Source organism: Serinus canaria, chromosome 1 (assembly GCF_022539315.1).
Source record: "Serinus canaria isolate serCan28SL12 chromosome 1, serCan2020, whole genome shotgun sequence".
Taxonomy (NCBI): domain Eukaryota; kingdom Metazoa; phylum Chordata; class Aves; order Passeriformes; family Fringillidae; genus Serinus; species Serinus canaria.
In genome coordinates, this window is record NC_066313.1 from 54,447,485 (window position 1) to 54,465,608 (window position 18,124).

The window sequence follows — 18,124 nt, forward strand, 5'->3', positions numbered from 1 at the left end:
GATGGAAAGCATTTCTGATGAAACAGTGGGTGTAGGAAGTTCTGCATCCTGTGCCACCAAAGTTGGAAAAGAGCAAAGTGCATAACTAATCTTCTAGTGTCTGGGCAAATGAAGAACAACATGGTAAAATAAATGCAGTGGCAGCTCCAGGACAGTGGATAAAATCTGACTAGAGACCAAAGAGTGCCTTGAAGGAGCACTGGTTTGTTTTGAAAGGACTGCTGAACCTAATGTTGGCACTTGAACTAGAGTTGCAAAAAAAAAGATGTGAAATTGCTACTCATTTTGCTAGCAAAGCCATTGAATCCTGCAGACATTGCCATATATCACATCCTGTAGTTTTCTGGTTTTAAAAGTAGCCCATTTCATAGTACAGCAGGGCTGTGACCAGAGCTGTGTAGAGACCAAGCTGAGAACTGAATGTGCCTATAGGTTCAAAATCACTGGAGAGTTTCACCAAGAGCCTTTAGCTGTGGTGGCTCTCCCAGCTTCTCCAGGGTGTGCACTGCAAGAACCTGGTTTGCCTCTAGACTTGCCCAGACACATTTGGGGCACAGGCACCTGGTCAGGGTATGGTGCCTGAGTCATCACTTCCCAACCCCTGCTCCTGGTGTGGAGTCTGCATGCACAGCACCCCAGGCAGCAGGGAGGTAACACAAGGCAGAAGAGGCTGTAGATAAGGCTTGGGCACTTGATCCTGTGTCAGAGCCTTTCACTCCAAGACCTGCATATGGCAGGTGGCAATACCTCCCCTCAGGCTGCTGCTGATGCTCCAAAGCCAGTGGAGTGTACGTGACTGCAGAAGAGGTTAAACTGGTGTAACCAACCCAGCACAATGAGAACACTTAGAGGAGAATTCAGCAGGATGCATTTTTCTTTCCTTAAGGTGTCATCTAGGAGATCAAACCCAACTGATCTAATGACCCTCTCTTACAGACCGTGGCTATTCAAAGATATGTACATCAGTTCTGCATTTGACTCTGCGGCATGCAAAGCACCACTTGTATTCTAGCTGGGCTGGCACAGGCAAACATGATGGTCTCTGCTGACTGGAGCTGAAATGTAGTCACTCCCCTCCACCCCAAGAGTTGCCCTAGGCTCCTTTTGAGTTAAAGATCAAACACTACTGGTTTTAAGGGTAGCAAAGCTCTTTTCTCTGGCTTAATATATTGTTTTGTGTTTGTACTGACATTTCTTCCTTCTAAACTCAGTCCCAGGCACCAGTATTAAAAGATGCTTATGGTACAAAGATTTGTATTTCAACATAGCACGACACGTAGGGCTGGGGCAGAATGAATCTGTGATTGTTTTCGCAGGCTTTGGAGCATCTGTAATAAATAAGATGCTAAAAGGAAACTGAGTCAACAATAAACGCTTGAGATTTATGGTTTTTTTCAGGAGCATGGAGAAAGCAAGTAAGAAAGGAGAATGTCTGGGTGATTACAGTTCACCCAGCTCTATTCAGGATCTGCACATGGCTGTGAAGAGCAAAGCACAGTGCACTCCTGTGTTGGACCAACTAGGCTGGCCTTTGACAGTGGAATTGAAAAAGACTAGAAGACTTCAAGATAAATAAGACACAAGGAAAAAGTAATGAAGAAATTAAACTGACCTTCTTTAGAAAAGGGTGAGACAGGATAAACAGGGAGAGATCTTGTTTTGCTTTCATCCTGGAAAAAATAACATTTCTTCCTTTCCAGTTCAGCACAGTTGACTGATTTGGAAACAAATCTGTTTTCTCTGGAAAGATTTATTTGCCCAATGACTTTTTTTCCCCTTTTTTTCTTTTTTTCTTTTTTCCTTTTTTGGCAAAAAGCAATAGGTTCAAAGAACAAGGCTTGTCTTGTTAGTAGGTTTAAAGGGCTCAGTAATTAACTGGTACATTTGGAGGCATGGCATGCAGGATACTTGCTGCAACCTACTTTATTACAGTGTCACAGGGAAGTGCTGTGAAATGGGCAAGAACTTTATAAAAACACTGTTTATTTCTCAGGCAGTATCAGATAGCAGGATTATTTCATTATGAAGTTACGCCAGAGCATTTGCTGAAGTAAGGACACTTTGCCCTGACCTTTGAGAATGTGCTTTCATCTGTGACATGCTTTCTCTCTCTCCCTTTCTCTCCCTTAAGTCTTTCTTTCTGTCTTTTTTAAGTTGGAAACAGAGCGACTCTTATTTAGTCTAGGGACAGCATGCACTTTTTCACATCAGTCCTTTGCAATACATAGTAGGTGCCTTCAAAAAACATTGACATCCTGTGACTTGGGAAGTCTGTCACAAGGGTCACTTGTCCCTGAAGCCATCTCCTTTTGCTGCACAGTGTTTAGCAATGTTAATCACAGCCAAACCTCTTTAACTACCTTACATTTTTCTGCCTTTTTTTTTTTTTTTTAAATTTGGTATGATACTGCAGGCAATAGCTGGCTTGAAACAAAATTAACAAAAATGTTGGTGGCTCAAAATAGGACTGTAATTCCATGCTGCAGTGTTTTGTGTCTGGGAGACTTGACCTTGTGAAGACCTAATGATCTGCATCCTGCAGTAACTGTAAATAATGTGGAGAAGTGCTCAGCACTTCTGGAATACAGCTACTGTTAGCCCATTCCCTGGATGTGCAAGCCAAACTAGATGCATCTGTATTTGGAAATGCAAAGCTAGCGAGTCTCTTCAAGTGCCAAACAAACCCTTGTGGGAGGGAAGAGAGTCTCTTCAAGCATATTTCTGGAAATGCAAAAGATAAACATTTATCTTGCAAAATTATGCCTCTTGTATCTCAAGGGCAACCTAAGCACTGAAAACTTCCTCTGACTCTTGTGCAAGTCCATATTCACTACTCATACCAACGCTGAGAAGTGCAGCATCTGCAGTGTGGCAATTAACTTCTCAATTCTTGGATATACCAAACAACGTATGCAACTGCAGATATCCACATACATTTCCTACTGTTATACAGAACCCTTCAAACTGAGGTTGGGATTTGGCCCTAAGCATCAGTGTCTATTTATTAATATATTTATTTTGTTTCTTTCTCACTATTTCCCTTTTTTTATTTCCCACTTTAGACTCTGATGTGGTTTCATCAAGTAATAACAAGGATCTTGGTGTGGGGAAAAATCACAAGTATCTGGATATATGGGTGTATATTACACTAGGGTTGCACAGTACTTGGATCATTATGAGGTTTGTCAGAAAACTCTACCCTCCTTCCCATTTAAAGGCCAGGTCCTTGATTTTTAGTTTTATCCAGAGCCCAGTGGAACAGCCTGGGAGGAAAGTTGTGACTTGCTGAATCATTTTCTCTTCCTGATCTCCTCACTGCACTGGAGAAGGACAGAGGCATCTGCAGCAGTTCAGTTCCTCTAGCAGCATCTTTTTGGGATTGCACCAGTCGTGACACTTTTTGATGGTAGTGCTGTCTTTTCCCCAGCTCCTCACATGAGACCAAGGTCCCTGGCACAGGAAACACAGCCATGCAGGCCAGCAGGCAAGGGAGGAAGAGCCAATTGCAAATCAGCATGGTTTGCTTTCATAGTCTCCTCCACAGGGAGAAATGAAGTGCAGAGGGAGAGGCTTATGTTGAAAAGATCAAAGGGAATAGAGAGGAATGAGTTAACAGGCACGCTTTTTGAAAGGAATAATTCTCCTGACATCTCAAGGGATGGGTGAAGGGCATATTGCCTTGTCAGTTAAACACAGCCGTTAGTTCCAAGCCCATACTAATTAGCCAGCTTAGAAAAACACACTGCTCAGCATTTCTAAATGCAGACTGCAGCCTCTGCCACTCCTCAGCACAGATATATTTGTCCACATCCTCTCAATGGAACATGCTGGTACAGAGGAGGCTTGGTTAGCAGTTAAAAGAGAGCCCAGGATTAGGCAAGGCTCCGTCCGCTATTTTTCTCACTTGCTGCATCCAGGTCAGCCCAGGACAAGCCATGACTGAATAAGGAGTGGGAAGCCTGCTGTGTACTGGGAACCCATTTGCACAACGGAGCAAATTGCAACACTGCCAAGACCCAAGGCACTCCCCTGGGACTGCTCTGGCTTGCACCTGCATAAGCAGGTCCCTAATCTCTGGTGAGCTTAACTGCAGCAGAGGGCAGGAGGGAAAATCTCACTTTTGCCCTGCGCTGGAAAAAGGATGTGGGAGGCGATGGTAGTATTACACCAAGGGCCTGGGGAGATAACCCTGCGTGCAGAATGGGTTGATAGGGAATCTGCTTTCCTTAGAATGGCTTCAAGTCTGACTTTTCCTCTGGTTCTTTGCTTTCCACTGTGTAATTCAGGGCTGCTACATTGAAGGGGCCTTGTAAGCCTCAAGTCACTTTTATTGCTTGGGTGCAGCAGCAATGGGTGACCATGGTGGTCTATAGGTATATAATTTTAACTTGATAGAAACACTCAGTTAACAAGTTTACCTACACCCATTTTTTCCCCAGTAAACACATAGCTAAAATTACCTGGACAAAAGTCCATGAAGTTTTGACTCCAGAATCATCATCTGCTTCCAAGGAGTTCACAGGCCAGACATTACTTCACCAATAGAGCTTTCCCATCAAAGTATTGCAGGCTGTAACTGTGCACCAGCATGAGGAGAGCAACAGTCTCCCATGACTGTACCCCCTCCATGGCCTGGGTGGGCACAAGGCTTGTCTGGCCTGCATTTCTCTTCCCATCCTTTCCCTGACATGTGCATTTGGACCAAAACTTCTTCAGGACAGCGAATGTGTCTTATTAACTCCTTGTGTGTATGTTCAGCTCTGAGTCAAAGTAGACCTTTGAGTGTCCTTAAAACAACTGTAAATGTCCACTGTACTGGGGTTCCAGGTTCTTCCTAAGTGACAGCACTGAACACATCCTGGGAAGGAGACCAGAGCATGTCCTTTCTTTTTATGATTAGATAACCCCTGCAGGATCCCTTCTTCTCCCTGCCTTTGTCTCACTGTCTCTTCTACCTACCCAACGAGTGAATCACGCAGAAACCACTGCCCTGACTCCAGACTGTCTCAGCTGGAGCACATCTGCTCTCCTGCTGCAGAGCCCTCAGTGTCAGCATGGCTCAGCAGAAACACCTAGAGCTTTATCTAACTCAACCTACATCCAAAAACTGTAATGATGTTTCTCACATCCCTTTTGTTGCCCCATGGAGAATCACTGTTTGGGTTTGTTGGGTTTTTTTCCCCTTTCCTTTTCTGCTTTGTTTTGTTCAGGGTTTTGATTTGTTTGGGGTGTTTTGGTTGTTGTTTTGTTTTGAGGTTTGGCTGGTTTCTTTGGGGGCTGGGGGTTCTTTTGTTTGTTTGTTTTATTTGTGGTTTGTTTTGTTTTGTTTTGGTCCCAAACACAGGGATTACTTCATTGACCCCAATGACATGAGATGCTACTTCAAGCAAATTGAAGTGGTATTAGAGAAGGGGGCAGGGGATGCTTGCAATGAACTTCTTGGAGTCAACTTCTGGGGATTTCCAGTATGCACTGGCCAATCTGTTGTCTGCCTAATTTTTTCAAGGACAGCTGGCCTGACATTCCTCTTATATTCTTGTGACAGGGGTTCCCCTCTCTGTCCGAGAAACCCAGTGGTTGCTGTCATACATTCAGTACCCTTCTGTTGGAGAAGTAGGGTGGGGACAGATTCTTCACAGTCTTGGGACACTTCCTAAGTCACTGGGCTTCCAGGAGTTGCGTCCTACTGCTAACAGACTGTAGAAAGCAGGATGAAAGTGAAGCTCTTTATCCTGAAGGTTATTCACCAGCTTTATGCATCTCCATGGAATATCTGCCATGACTATTCCTGGGGCAAGGGTGCATCTGCTCCACTAGTTAATCATGGCCCAGACCATTCTCCAGACCAGAGCTGATGAGACTCTGCATGCCTGGCATGCCTGCAGACACGAGGGTGCCAACTAACTCCAGCCTCAGACTCAGTGAATTTAGGCCTTTTCTTGATCCTGCTCTTTATTTTGCCACCCAGCACTAGCAGCAGTGCCCAAAGCAGCTCTCACAGTGCAGCCAGGCTGCCCAGAGCCATCATTCCTTTCTCTCAGTGCTGTCCTTGGTCATGGGTGCAGCTCCTGGGATGGTAAGCTGGGCTCTTTGCCAGTCTGGGGTCTCCTGCTGTGCTTGCAGACACCAACTGGTCCTTGTGGGGATGGGACATGCTGCTCTCCCTTACTTTCTTTTACCAGTCTGGTTAGGCATCACAATTTCAAATGGCTGTAAAGGGCAAATCTCTAGTGGGTGTGAACCAGAACCATCCAGCTTACTGTCTCATGGATGGAATCCATAGCTTTACACCAGAAATTTACAATCTTATTTTGTGTATAAAAAATTTCCTGTCAAGGCTTTATGTCTACTCCATTGCTCTGCTCTGCATGGAAACCCTTATTTATCTCTGAATCTTTCCAGAGATAAATAAGCCTTCCCCTGAAAGCTAAATGATGCCATTACTTTTTTGATATTTATAGATGTCATCCTGCTGTGCTCCCATGCGTGGATTCCAGACAGCCTGGACCTTTGTTTTCCATTTCCAAAAGTTCTGTAGGAGAGAAGGATGTTGGTGTAGGAGGGCCAGAGTGGCAGGCAGTCTGAGGCCACACTGGGTTACACACAAGCATGCCTGACTGCTCTGGGTGAGCAGCAGACAATGGACACCCCAGCTGCTTCCTTGGCCAGGCAAGTTTTTAGTCTAGGCTCCTGCCCTGCCCTGCAGAAGGTTGGGAAAGGAGGATATCAGAAGGACCTGGGCCTCAGCCACAAGGATGGAAATCTTTACCATGAAAGACATCTCAGCATAGCTGCACTCCTGAAAGCTGCTCAATAAGAAGAGGCACTGAGAGGCTCCGTTGGTGAGAATTCAGTACAGTGTGCCAACCTTATTTCACAGATGGGGACTTTAGTAACAGATAGATGTTAAGTGACATGTCAGAGTCACAGGAAAATGCAGTCCTGGGGTTTCAGGAAAAAGTTGGGCTCCTACTTTAGCAGTATGAATCATTTGGACACAAATACATGTGTATATTCAAAAAATTGGGATGAGGTGATCTCTGAGAATGAAAAAAATAAGACTTAATTAACACCATCTTGAGTTTTCTGGAGCAAAGTGCTGCTGCTATTGCTTCTGTGTTGCTGGAGAGATTAGCAGGGTATTTATTGCCTTTTACATTCATTCTCTGGCTTCAGTGTCTGGGTTTGCAATGCCAGACCTGGGTAATTTCATTGCTCCATGTCAACCAGGCCGACAGGAACGCAGCACATAACAGGCAGAGCAGTTACAGTGGCTACATGCACTTAAGTGATTGTCTGGGAAATGGTAAGCTCTGCTCCCACCAACTAGAGGAATTAGACCAAGCCTCTATGTAAGCTGTAGAGAAGGTTTGTAAGTTGTCCAGGTTTTTGGGTTTGGGGTTGGGTTTTCTCCCTTCTCTAATATTTACGGCTTGCTGGAAGCTAGACAGCCGCAAACTCACCTAAATGTTTTTCATCATCTTCCCGGGAATAGAGAGTATTTGGCAAACAACAGGAGCAAATCCAGAAAGCTGGCTTACAGCTGCTGTAAGGCTAAGCTCCTGTTTACATCCCAGCTCAGTGGGACGGACCTTTCCCATTCTGAGCCAAACCAAGGCTCGTGTGCCAGAGCTGTGAGCAGCGTGAGGTAGGAAGCGGCACCGACAGAAAGGCTCGGCTGGGCTGTGCCGTGCTGCCAGTGTGGGACATGGCTGGGCTGTAGGACTGCAGCTGCAAGGAATCTCAGGGGAAAAAGGGATGTTTCCCAACCTCCTCTGCAAAACCTCAGGAGCGGATGTATCCCCTTCCTCCCCCATGGTGCTGTTTAACGAGCAAAGGAGCTGGGACTTGTTTAGCTTCTCTTTCTGCCAGCTGCACTGTCCCTGGGGTGAGAGGGTTTCCAGCAGCCAAGCAGCAGCAATTCTCATGCCCTGGGAGAGTGGACAGCCAAAATGAGCATGAGGAGATGGGGCTCTCCTCCTCTGCTTGGCATGGGTGAGACTGCACCTCATATTCTGTGTTCAGTTCTGGGCCCCTCACTATGAGAAGTCGCTGAGATGCTGGAGTGTGTCTAAGAGGCAGCAAGGCTGGGAAAGTGTCCGGAGCATAAATCATATGAGGAGCGGCTGAGGGAGCTGGGATTGTTTAGCCTGGAGAAAAGCAGACTCAGGGTGGGACCTTATCACTGTCTAGGACTGCCTGAAAGGAGGGTGGAGCCAGGTGGGGGTTGATCTCCTCCCAGGTAACAAGTGACATGATGAGAGGAAAAGACTTCAAGTTGCATCAAGGGAAATTTAGATTGGATAGCAGGAAAAAGTTCTTCCCTGAAAGGATGGCTGAGATGTTCAGGGAAGTGATGGAATCACCTTCCCTGCAAGTGTTCAAAAGGTGTGTGGATGTGGCACTTGGGGATAGGGTTTAGTGGTGAATGGTGAAGCTGAGTTAATGATTGAACTCAATGATATTGGAGGTGTTTTCCAGACATATAATTATATGAAAATCATTATGATAATGATTCTATGATTCTATGACTTTTTGTGATTTATGGGACTGCCTTGGGGACTTGGTGTTTGGAGAGAATCCACTCTTTCCTCCTGCTGCCACCGTCCAAAGAGGAATGGTGCTTACCCATGAGTGATAAGTCTTGTTGCTGGCCATGGCCCTCTGGTGTATTCTGAGCAGAATCATCAGCTGTCCCTAAGGTTGTATTTCAGTGCATGATGCTATCAAAGGAAGGAATTGATTCTGCAGATGAAATAGAATGCTATATTGATCTTTTGGAAAGCACGAAAGACATTCAAAGAAGTAAACAGACCCACTGCTCCCACCTGCAGAACTAATTTGCCAATTTTTTTGCATGTTTTTTGTGAAAATTACATGGCTAATGTTGCATTCATCAGCATGTGTTTCTGAAGTCCTTAAGAGCACAGCTACCTCATTTCTTGGTAATTAGGTAGTCGGAAGCACCAACTAAGCCTAAACAAACATCCTTTACTCTAACAAAGCGAGGTATTGTGTAGTCTTTCAGGACACAGTTTTCTGTAGTATGCTATGACTCTAATGTCTATTAATTATTTCTAAATAGTTTAAGCATTATCTGCCTTTGGGTAAATTCTTTCTCTATAGTGTAATCTAACCTGTGGGAGGGGAAAGAAAAAAACAACTACAATGGTTTGCCATGTCACCTCCCCAAACGTAACAGATTCTTGTTTTAATCATTATCACCTTCACCATCACACACCAGGCTCCAGGACCTGGAAAAGGTTAGCAGGATGGTTTCCTAGACTCCATCCCACATGGTGTTGACTCACTAGTTTTAAAGAGCTTATGTGTGGGGCCCTTTTGGCTCTCCTGTCTCCTCCCATCTACTGCAAGAATGGAGCATGCCTGTTTGCTCTTTGCCCTTACGACAATTTAGCCATTGTAACTATTTGAAGGCTTTCTTTGTGAGGTGAAGAGTTTGATGAGATTTTATTTTGTGAAGCTGCAAAAATGTCTCATAAATAGGTGGCCAGGAAACCAGACATATCTACCCATGCAGAACACTCAGTTTTGTTTTACAGAAGAAATTTGTTATTTTGTGTGAGTCTGTATGGTTTACTACTCTGTAGTGTCAAGCCCAGACCCAGAATTTTATGAGTGTCTATCCATTAACTGAATTCTGACTCATCCCTGCTGAAACAGAGTGACAGAAGAATAATTTTAAATAAAATAGTTTGGGAATATGTTTTTTCTTTATTACTATGCCTTTTTAGCAACCACAAACTTACAGGAGTTGTTGTTCCTTTGTCAGGACAGACTGATGGGAGAACAAAGAAAACATTAAATCTACAAATTGGCTTCAGAAAGGGAATATAAAGTCCTCTCATGGCTATATGGGCGAGAAGAAACCAAGTTGTATTTCTGTGTACCCAGCATGTTTGTGTTCCTCAGACACAGCTCAGGCAGACCAGAATCAGCGTAGCAAACGTTGGCTATGTGATTACAGAGGAGGAAGTCCCTGCTTACTCCTGTTGGTGTTTATCAGTACATTTTTGCAGAGTGCTTCTGAGGCCAACATTTCAAAAACCAGAATAGAGTCTTTCAACCTCCTTAAGCCAAGAGGGCTTCCACCTTTCCATGAGAGTTTTCTCTTGAAACACTGCAGCCACAAGGGTTCCCTTATGTGACTGTAAAGCGCCACGCATGTCTGCCAGCACTCAATAAATTCAAATTAATAATAGGCCCTCAAAGAGCTACATACTGCTTCCAAGATACCTCTACGTGTGGGCAGGAGAATGGTCTCCCCACAAAAAATGAAGCATGTTCTTGCCTAATGGGATGCTTATAAATAGATGCTGTTTTTTCCTATGAAAGACCGGATTTACAGCTCAGTGTGTGCAACCAGCAGGCAAGTTTGTCCAGAAAAAAATGCCCCTGTGAAATTTTTACAGTGTATAGCAAGAACTAGCAGTCACAAAGAAAAAACACTTACAAGAGACATTCATATTTTGCCTCCTCTGCCCAATACTACTTGTGCAAGGAGCAAGGAGGACTGCAAGGACTTGAGTCAAAGCTGACTCATCTGCTGGGTCCTGAGAGGGGATTCATCCCCAGCAGCAATCCACATGCACTGTGTGGGCACACGCTCCTGCCTGGGAAGGGCAGCCACACCGGCAGCTGTCTTGTGGCTGCTCAGGGGATGACACATTCATTCACTGCCTCACCTGACTTGCCTCGCTCAGCCAATTCCCTTGCTAGTCCCTCCCTCTTTCCACCTCTCCTGAGGCTGCTTCACAGCCCCTTCTCAGAGGGCTTTCTGCTGCCACTCCTGGCCAGACTGACTGGAGGGTTACAGCAGCGCTGGAACCTTCCCAGGTCCATGAATTTGGGCTAAGGTGGCTTTGACTTTGCACAGGGTAGAAACAAACCCCACTTCTACTTATCTGTCTTCAAACCTCTGAGCAGGAGATGACACCTAAGAAGGTGTGATATGAAGGAGTGTGTCCCTGGCATCTTTACAGTCCCTAAGGAGGTTGTGTAGATTGTTTTATATAGATGAGCTTGACTGGACCCATCAAGTGATGTCTGTACCCAAATGCAAAAAGATAAATTACCAGTTCAGCCTAAGCCGTGTATCCCTCCCCATTATTTCAGCCAGTCATGAGATTTTTTTTTCCCATCAGTGCAGCAGCTTCCCCTCCATGGTGTGGTTACTGTGGCAGGACAACACAATCAGTGGTACTCCCATGTCACATTCCGAGGCTCAGGAGGTGGCAGCATGGTTTGGTACAGCCCGTGGAGCCGTCACAGCACCACAGGGATGGCTATGGCATGTGGCAGTCTGACTCCAGTCTGACTCCCTGTCCAGCCAGGCATGTCAGGGGCATCACACCTCACTAGATGCACATGAGCAGCACAGCTTTGCCTCCAGAGAGGACACCCCTCTGGAACAGTGCCAGGATCCTACCCTTGGGTTGGAGAAATGGACAGGCCAGATGGGACCTTATAGCAGGATGAAGTTGAGCAACTGGGCACCTGCCTTAAGAGTAAAATGCTGCATAATGACCACCTGACAGGAAGCCAAAGCAAGTGTAGAGTCTACCAAAGCATGCTTGCTGGGTCAGTGTCCTTTCATGTTTCTCCACTCATGTTTCCAGATGTGTTCCCTAGCCAAATCCCTGCTCACCACTAGGATGTGACTCAACAGAGGTGTTTCCATTAAAAGAAACTGAGTTAGAAGGGAGTTAGGACATGTTCAAAATAGCCCCCTGGTTTTGGTGACTGTGGGCCATCAGAGTATGAGATGTCTATTTTGTGTCTGTCCCACAGGCTAGACATCTAACAGGTCTTGTAGGTCTCTGAGGAAAACTGGAATGGAAAATATTTATTTTCTTCATGTTATCAAATTCCTATTGCCATGGAATGCATCAAGTCTTCTTTGGGAAAGGACAGTGACACAGAGGAAATTGAAGAGAACCGATGAGAGCATTGTGTGGGGCCAGGTTACAACTATCTATATTTGTATGTCTGTAATGGAAGTCCAGGGAGATAAATCTGAGATAGTCCACCTGGCTTTGGTACTGCTACCACTTAGCTACTGCAATATGGTGCTTGGAGTAGACTGCAGAACTCTAGAGAGGAGCTGCAAATATAATTTTCTTTTGATGCTCAGCTCTGGTCAGGAGGGATATCAGGGCCTGACAGAGCACTTGAACCTACCTAAGAATTTGCATGAGGCTAAGAAAACAGGAAAAAACATGAGAAGAGCCCCTTCTTGCAGTGGTTCTGGCTGGGAGTTAGAGACAGGTTGTGAGACAGTTCTCACCTTATCTTCCAACTCTGTCCCCAGGGAACCATTGTGCCTTAGTGCTGTAACTTCTACTGCAACTCTGGTAGCTTCTCACCTCCTGTGCTAACCTTAAACCTGGCTTCCCAGGTCAAACCAGATATTTCTCCAGTCTACATGCAAGTCTGTTCAAATGGCAGCTCTTTGACCTACAGGAATGGGGTGCCACTCATAACTACAAAGAAAATACTTAGAAAAGTTCTCCAAATGAGAAAATCACCTGTCAGATCTGCATTTTCTAGATCCCTTGGAGAAATAAGTAGAAGCAACAACCACATTTGAAGGGCTTTTTACCTTTTTACCTGCTCTGTACCCTCTCCTGAACTTCAGCTGTTGTTAACCTCAGCAGCTCTCCCTGTGTGCTATGCAGAATTAAGCAACTTCATGAAAAATCAAACAGGGCCATGACCCCAACAACAAAATTCCCCAGGGCTACAAAACCACATCACCAATTGCTAACCTTCCCCCTCTGTCCTGCCCCAGGATGTGCTGAGATTCCTGTCCTGTGGTTTGTCACATTGGGATACTTACCTGCTTCTGGAAAACAGGTCATGAACAGCCCTGTAACACTTGACTCTGCTCTGTGACTGCAGTGTGACACGTTTCTCAAACTTGGTCTTAAAACCAGCTGTAAGAGGGTGTCTCCCATCTAGAAGATGTACTGCAGATCCCCACAACCTTTTCCTTCAGAAATCTTTCCCTACCAGCTAACTTTGACTGTAATTCAAGTACATTGCTTCTCCTCCAACATTCAGTGGCCACAGAGAGCAATTTATTTCCCCAGTTTGGCAGGAGTCATTTACCTGGTGACAGTCAAGGGACAGTTCCCATGTCTTCTTTTGCTTTTCCCCCATCTTCCAGTCTGTAAAGGGGAATGACTTGACCTGCCAAATTTTAGAGAGGCAAATTTATTATAATGTCTGTGGGATCCAGCACCTCCTTGAAATCAGAAGCTGGTGAAATAGGAGCAAGAGGAGATGCTCCCTCAGCAGTGCCAGCAGCACACTGCAGGGCTGAGCAAACCATGCCCAGGGTGGGTCTGAGCTGTTTTAGGAATAAGAATGTTTGTCAAACCTCAACTGGAGGAATGTTCTGTGTATAGGGAGTGTCAAGGAAGAAGACACAAAGTCCAGGCATGAATCAAAAATGGACTGAAAGGCAAAGGGAAAATAAACTATCGAGGTAGGATCGGTGTGACGCTTTGCTGCCTACAGACTTGGTGAAAAGGGAGAGCAGGGCATGTCAAGGCATGGAGGCAGCATCCATGTCACTTGCTACTACATGTCTACAGAACAGCTATTTTACATCTCAGCTAACCATTTGGATCCCCATTGAGCCAATGCAAAGGGATACACAGCACATTTGAAATGTCTGCCTACAAATGAGAAGTCCACCTTTAGATGTGCTTATTATTCCTGCAGATGCTGAGACATCCAGGATGCCTAAATGTAGGTGTCTTAATCTGCTCAGAGACATCTGACCCAGAGAGATTGCTTTTGGGTGAGAAAAGTTTGACACCACTCTTAAAATGCTTCTGTCTGTTCCTTCCTTGTTCCTTATGGAAAAGGACGATGTTTATCCTGTACTTTATTCCAAACTTTCCTAGTGTTCCTGTGGGACCAGCCTTCTGATGGATGTCTGAAAACATCCACCACAACACTGAAATTTCTGGCCTGTGTTCCATGAGCACAGGTCCATATGCCTGCAGAGAGGAGCACGTGAGCATCCTGCACCCTTGTGTCTCATCCACCCCAGGGTGGAGGGCCCTGCTTCCAACATCCATACCCATTTTCTCTCAGGAAAACCTTAAGCTGGGCTGTGGCCACCTCTACAAGCTGCAGGTGATGAAGGTCTGTGACAGCCAGTATTATTCAGTGATGGTGACACAAGTGATCTTGATACCTTGCAGTGTGATACGTGCAGTGTGATAACCCAGACTGTCACCACCCTATCAAACTGCTTGTAGGGAGTCACAACAAACTAGAGAGCTGTAAAAGAGGGAAGAGCACGAAGGGAGTGGAGGAATTAGCAGCAGGAGGAGGGACAGAAAAGCATGAGAAGGCTACAGTAACAAGAAGAGATGGAGGCCACCACCTTGAGCTCATGATCTGCCTTTAGAGATGACTCACAGATGACTTTTGAGACATCTTTGGCCACCTATACTATTTCCATGACATAGCAGAAGGGTTGCCAGCAAGCAACAAACTTTTCAGTGCTTTGTCCAGGCCCATGTTTATGGCTTATCCTCTGGGACTCACACCATCTTCCCCATGAGGCTCAGCTGGCAGCCTGGCAGCTTCTGGGAAATTAGGCTGTAATTTTCCTTTGCTCCATTTTATGCTGTTTCCCCAAGTTGCTCCTCTTGCCCTGTCCTCTGCAACTCCCTGACCTGGTGTTTTCTCTCTACTGACTCCTCAGTTATTGTTATCTCAATCTCTGCAAGCCCTGGGCACAGTTTAAAAGCACGTTCCCAGAACCTCGGAGGTGTTTACTCCTTTCTGTTCAAAAGCAGCCTTGTGTGGAGTGTGACGTATCCCTCACACAGTTCAGAGGCAGGGCATTTCCCACATTATAAAAGAGTGGACTGCAGCCACAAAAAGTTGAAACATCACTTAAAAACTCTGCTATTTGAGAGGGTGGATTGCTCATTTCTGCTAAAAAGTACAAAAACACAACATTACTCAAAAAGCCAAAAATAAAATCCCTTGGCAATTTGTATATGTTTCAAAATGCTGATGGTTTTTAAAACCCTTTCTAGATACAAGAATCCCTGTGCCAAAATAAAATCCAGCAATAAAAACAAACAGATAATGAAACAAAGACTGTGATCATTAAAAAAAAAAAAATAAAAAGAGAAGACTTGTTGCAATAATGTACTTTTCCAGGAAAATTAACCATAACAACAGTGCTGGTGAATCACTGGGTTGCAGCTCCTGCTTATAAACATGATTTTGAAATCTTACAGTGTTGTTATTTCCACGGTAGTATTGGCAGTAGCTGTGTAAAGGTTTTCTAGCACAGAAAGAAATTTCTCCTAAAACCCGTGACTGGGACTTTTTTGAATGCTTCCTGGAGAATTACATGAAGTGAATGTGAATTATCTGCCTAAATTATTTACAAATATTTAAAAGTCTTATTCCATCTCCAGAAAAATACAAAGAATAAATATCCTTGTGAGGAGGGCAGAGGCCCATAACTCAGATCTGTATAAGTGAAGAAGAAAACCCTCTGCTCTTTCAGTATCAAAATGAGAAGATCAAGTAGAAGTGGTTTAGGTGATAGTCAGCTTTTCCCCCCAAAATCTTCCTAAATCCCAGTTTTGTTAGACTTTATGGTCTTACACCTCAGAGTAATCTGGGTGATCTATTTTAACCCAGTCAGGGAACTGCTGCCACACTAGGATGGCACCCAGGAGGATGCTGCACTTGTGGGCATTGGAGCAGAGACTATGACACTTGTTTGGTGGAGAGGAATGCAGATTTATCACAAATTTTGCCATCTGAACATAGCATCTGACTACAATGCAAATCCAGGCCGGGCTAATGTCAGCTGCAGGGTGTTACCATCACGGTGTAGTAGTCCTCCCTTTCATGGAGGGACTTGTGATGCTCTGACATCCCCCAGCCTAGTTTTGCCTACACACCCTGCCACAGCTGGTGATAGGCAACATTCCTGCAGGCAATTACAGTGGAAAAGATGGGATAAATGTGAAGGATTAACTGTTCTCACTCAGACTTTGACGTGTTCCCTCTGGATCACAGCTTTTGGCACATCTGTGCTTCTATGAGCAGTGGTGGAAGTACTCTGTTAATGTGATATCCATCGTGGGCTGTGCCTGTGATCACACACACATAAACAGAGACACACTCACTGGTTCAGGGGGAATTTTTCTGTAAAAAGCAGCACTTTTCCAGTGTGGTCTCCACGGCCACATTGCCACTGCCGTGGAATTCCTTGCCATTAGGCACTGGGTGAAGCATGATGTTACTGCTCCAGGGTTTCCCAGACCTCAGTCTGTTTACTCACAAAGTCTCAAACCTCAGCTAATATTTTTAAATGTTCCTGAGCTGGAGATTCTTCCCCACATAAAGAAATTCTTTTGCTCCAGTGTCTGCTATACCTCTGACACTAAAAGTACAAATGGTTTGTATCAGTCTAAGAATACAGGTGGTAGAAAACTTCAAGTTCTCAGAACTGAATTACTCCATTTGTTGTTTTCAGCTTTTAAACTTTAATTTCTGCAAAAGCAAAAATATGCTACTCTGAGCTGGACACACATGTTATTTCCTGGTTATTCAGATCCTTGTTGTTGATATTCCCTGGCTTAGTGACTTGGTCTGATTCCATGGTTCTGAAACTGCCAGAGTGATACTAAACTGGTATGATTCCTGTTAATGGAGTCAAGGAAAAAGAGCACTCTTTCCCTTTCAGATCAGTAAGAAATCTTGAGATGGAAGTGATCAAGTGTAGAAAACATCTTCCTATCTCCTCAAGAAAAGAAGCGGTCTGTGGAGGTGGTTTGGCTGCTGAGCTGGCCACAGTGAGATGGAAAGAGAAGGAAAATTCTTCCAGTGGCTCTTGATGTTCTTGGAAAATGAGAGTCTTGGGGAACTGTGGAGCTGAGGATTCTACTAGAGAAAATCATGCTTAATTCCTCAAGAGGAAGAAGTTCAGCCACCTTTTTTGGAATGGCATGGTTGCCCTGAAATTGGCAGATTAGCTTTCTTCATCAACCTGCACCCAGCTCTGGGGTCCACAGTGTGGAAGAGACATTGACCTGTTTGGAAAAGTCCAGAGGAGGGCACCATAGGGATTTGAGGGATGCACCGTGTCTCCATGGGTGAGAGAAATGAGAACAAATCCTTTTCCAGGATTTGTTCAGCCTGGAAAAGAGAAGGCTCAAGGGTGACCTAATTGGAGCCTTCTAGTACCTGAAGGCAGCCTGCAAAAAATGTAGAGAGGAACTTTTTACAAGGGCTTGTGGTAACAGGACAGAGGGGAATGGATTCAAACTGAGAGAAAGAAGGTTTAGATTAGATATTCAGAGAAAATTCTTTACTGTTAGAGTGGTGAGATACCTGCACAGGTTGCCCAGAGAAGTTGTGGATGCCACATCCTTGGCAGTGTTCAAAGCCAGGTTGGATGGGGCTTTGGATGGAGCCACCTGGTCTAGTGGAAGGTGTCCCTGCCTATGGTAGGGGGGTTGGAACTGAATGATCTTTAAGGTCCCTTCCAGCCCAAACCATTCTATAATTTTAAGATTCTACAAAATATTGAGTAGGCAGGCCACAGAAATCAAGTCACTGGCAAATATATCTGGGTTTTCAAGGAGGCTGGACAAGAGCCTGGAGATGTAAAAGCCCCATCAGGGACATCACCTGTACAAAACCTCTGTTCTGTGCATGGCCAGACACGGATGAGTCGCAGCAAGAGTCATACAGGGGCACAGAGGCCACATACAATGTCAAACAGGAGCAGAGAGAAGGTGGATGAATGCCCAGCTATGTCACATAGAGTAGACACACCTGCTGGCAGCAAGGAGTGAGGAGATGGCATGGCCATCTCATGCACTGAGTGCAAAGGGACCTACCAGATTAATTTAGATTGTAGATTGAGGGCTTGGCAGCTAAAGATGAATAAATTGAAACCCGGCTGTGAATGCCTACATGTATAAGAGAAAAAAGCAAATGGATTATTTAACATTGTTAATAGCATTATAATGAGATGCAATGATTGAAAGTGGCAGCTGGGCAAATTCAGAGTAGAAGTAAGGAATGTTTTATAACAACAGAGATA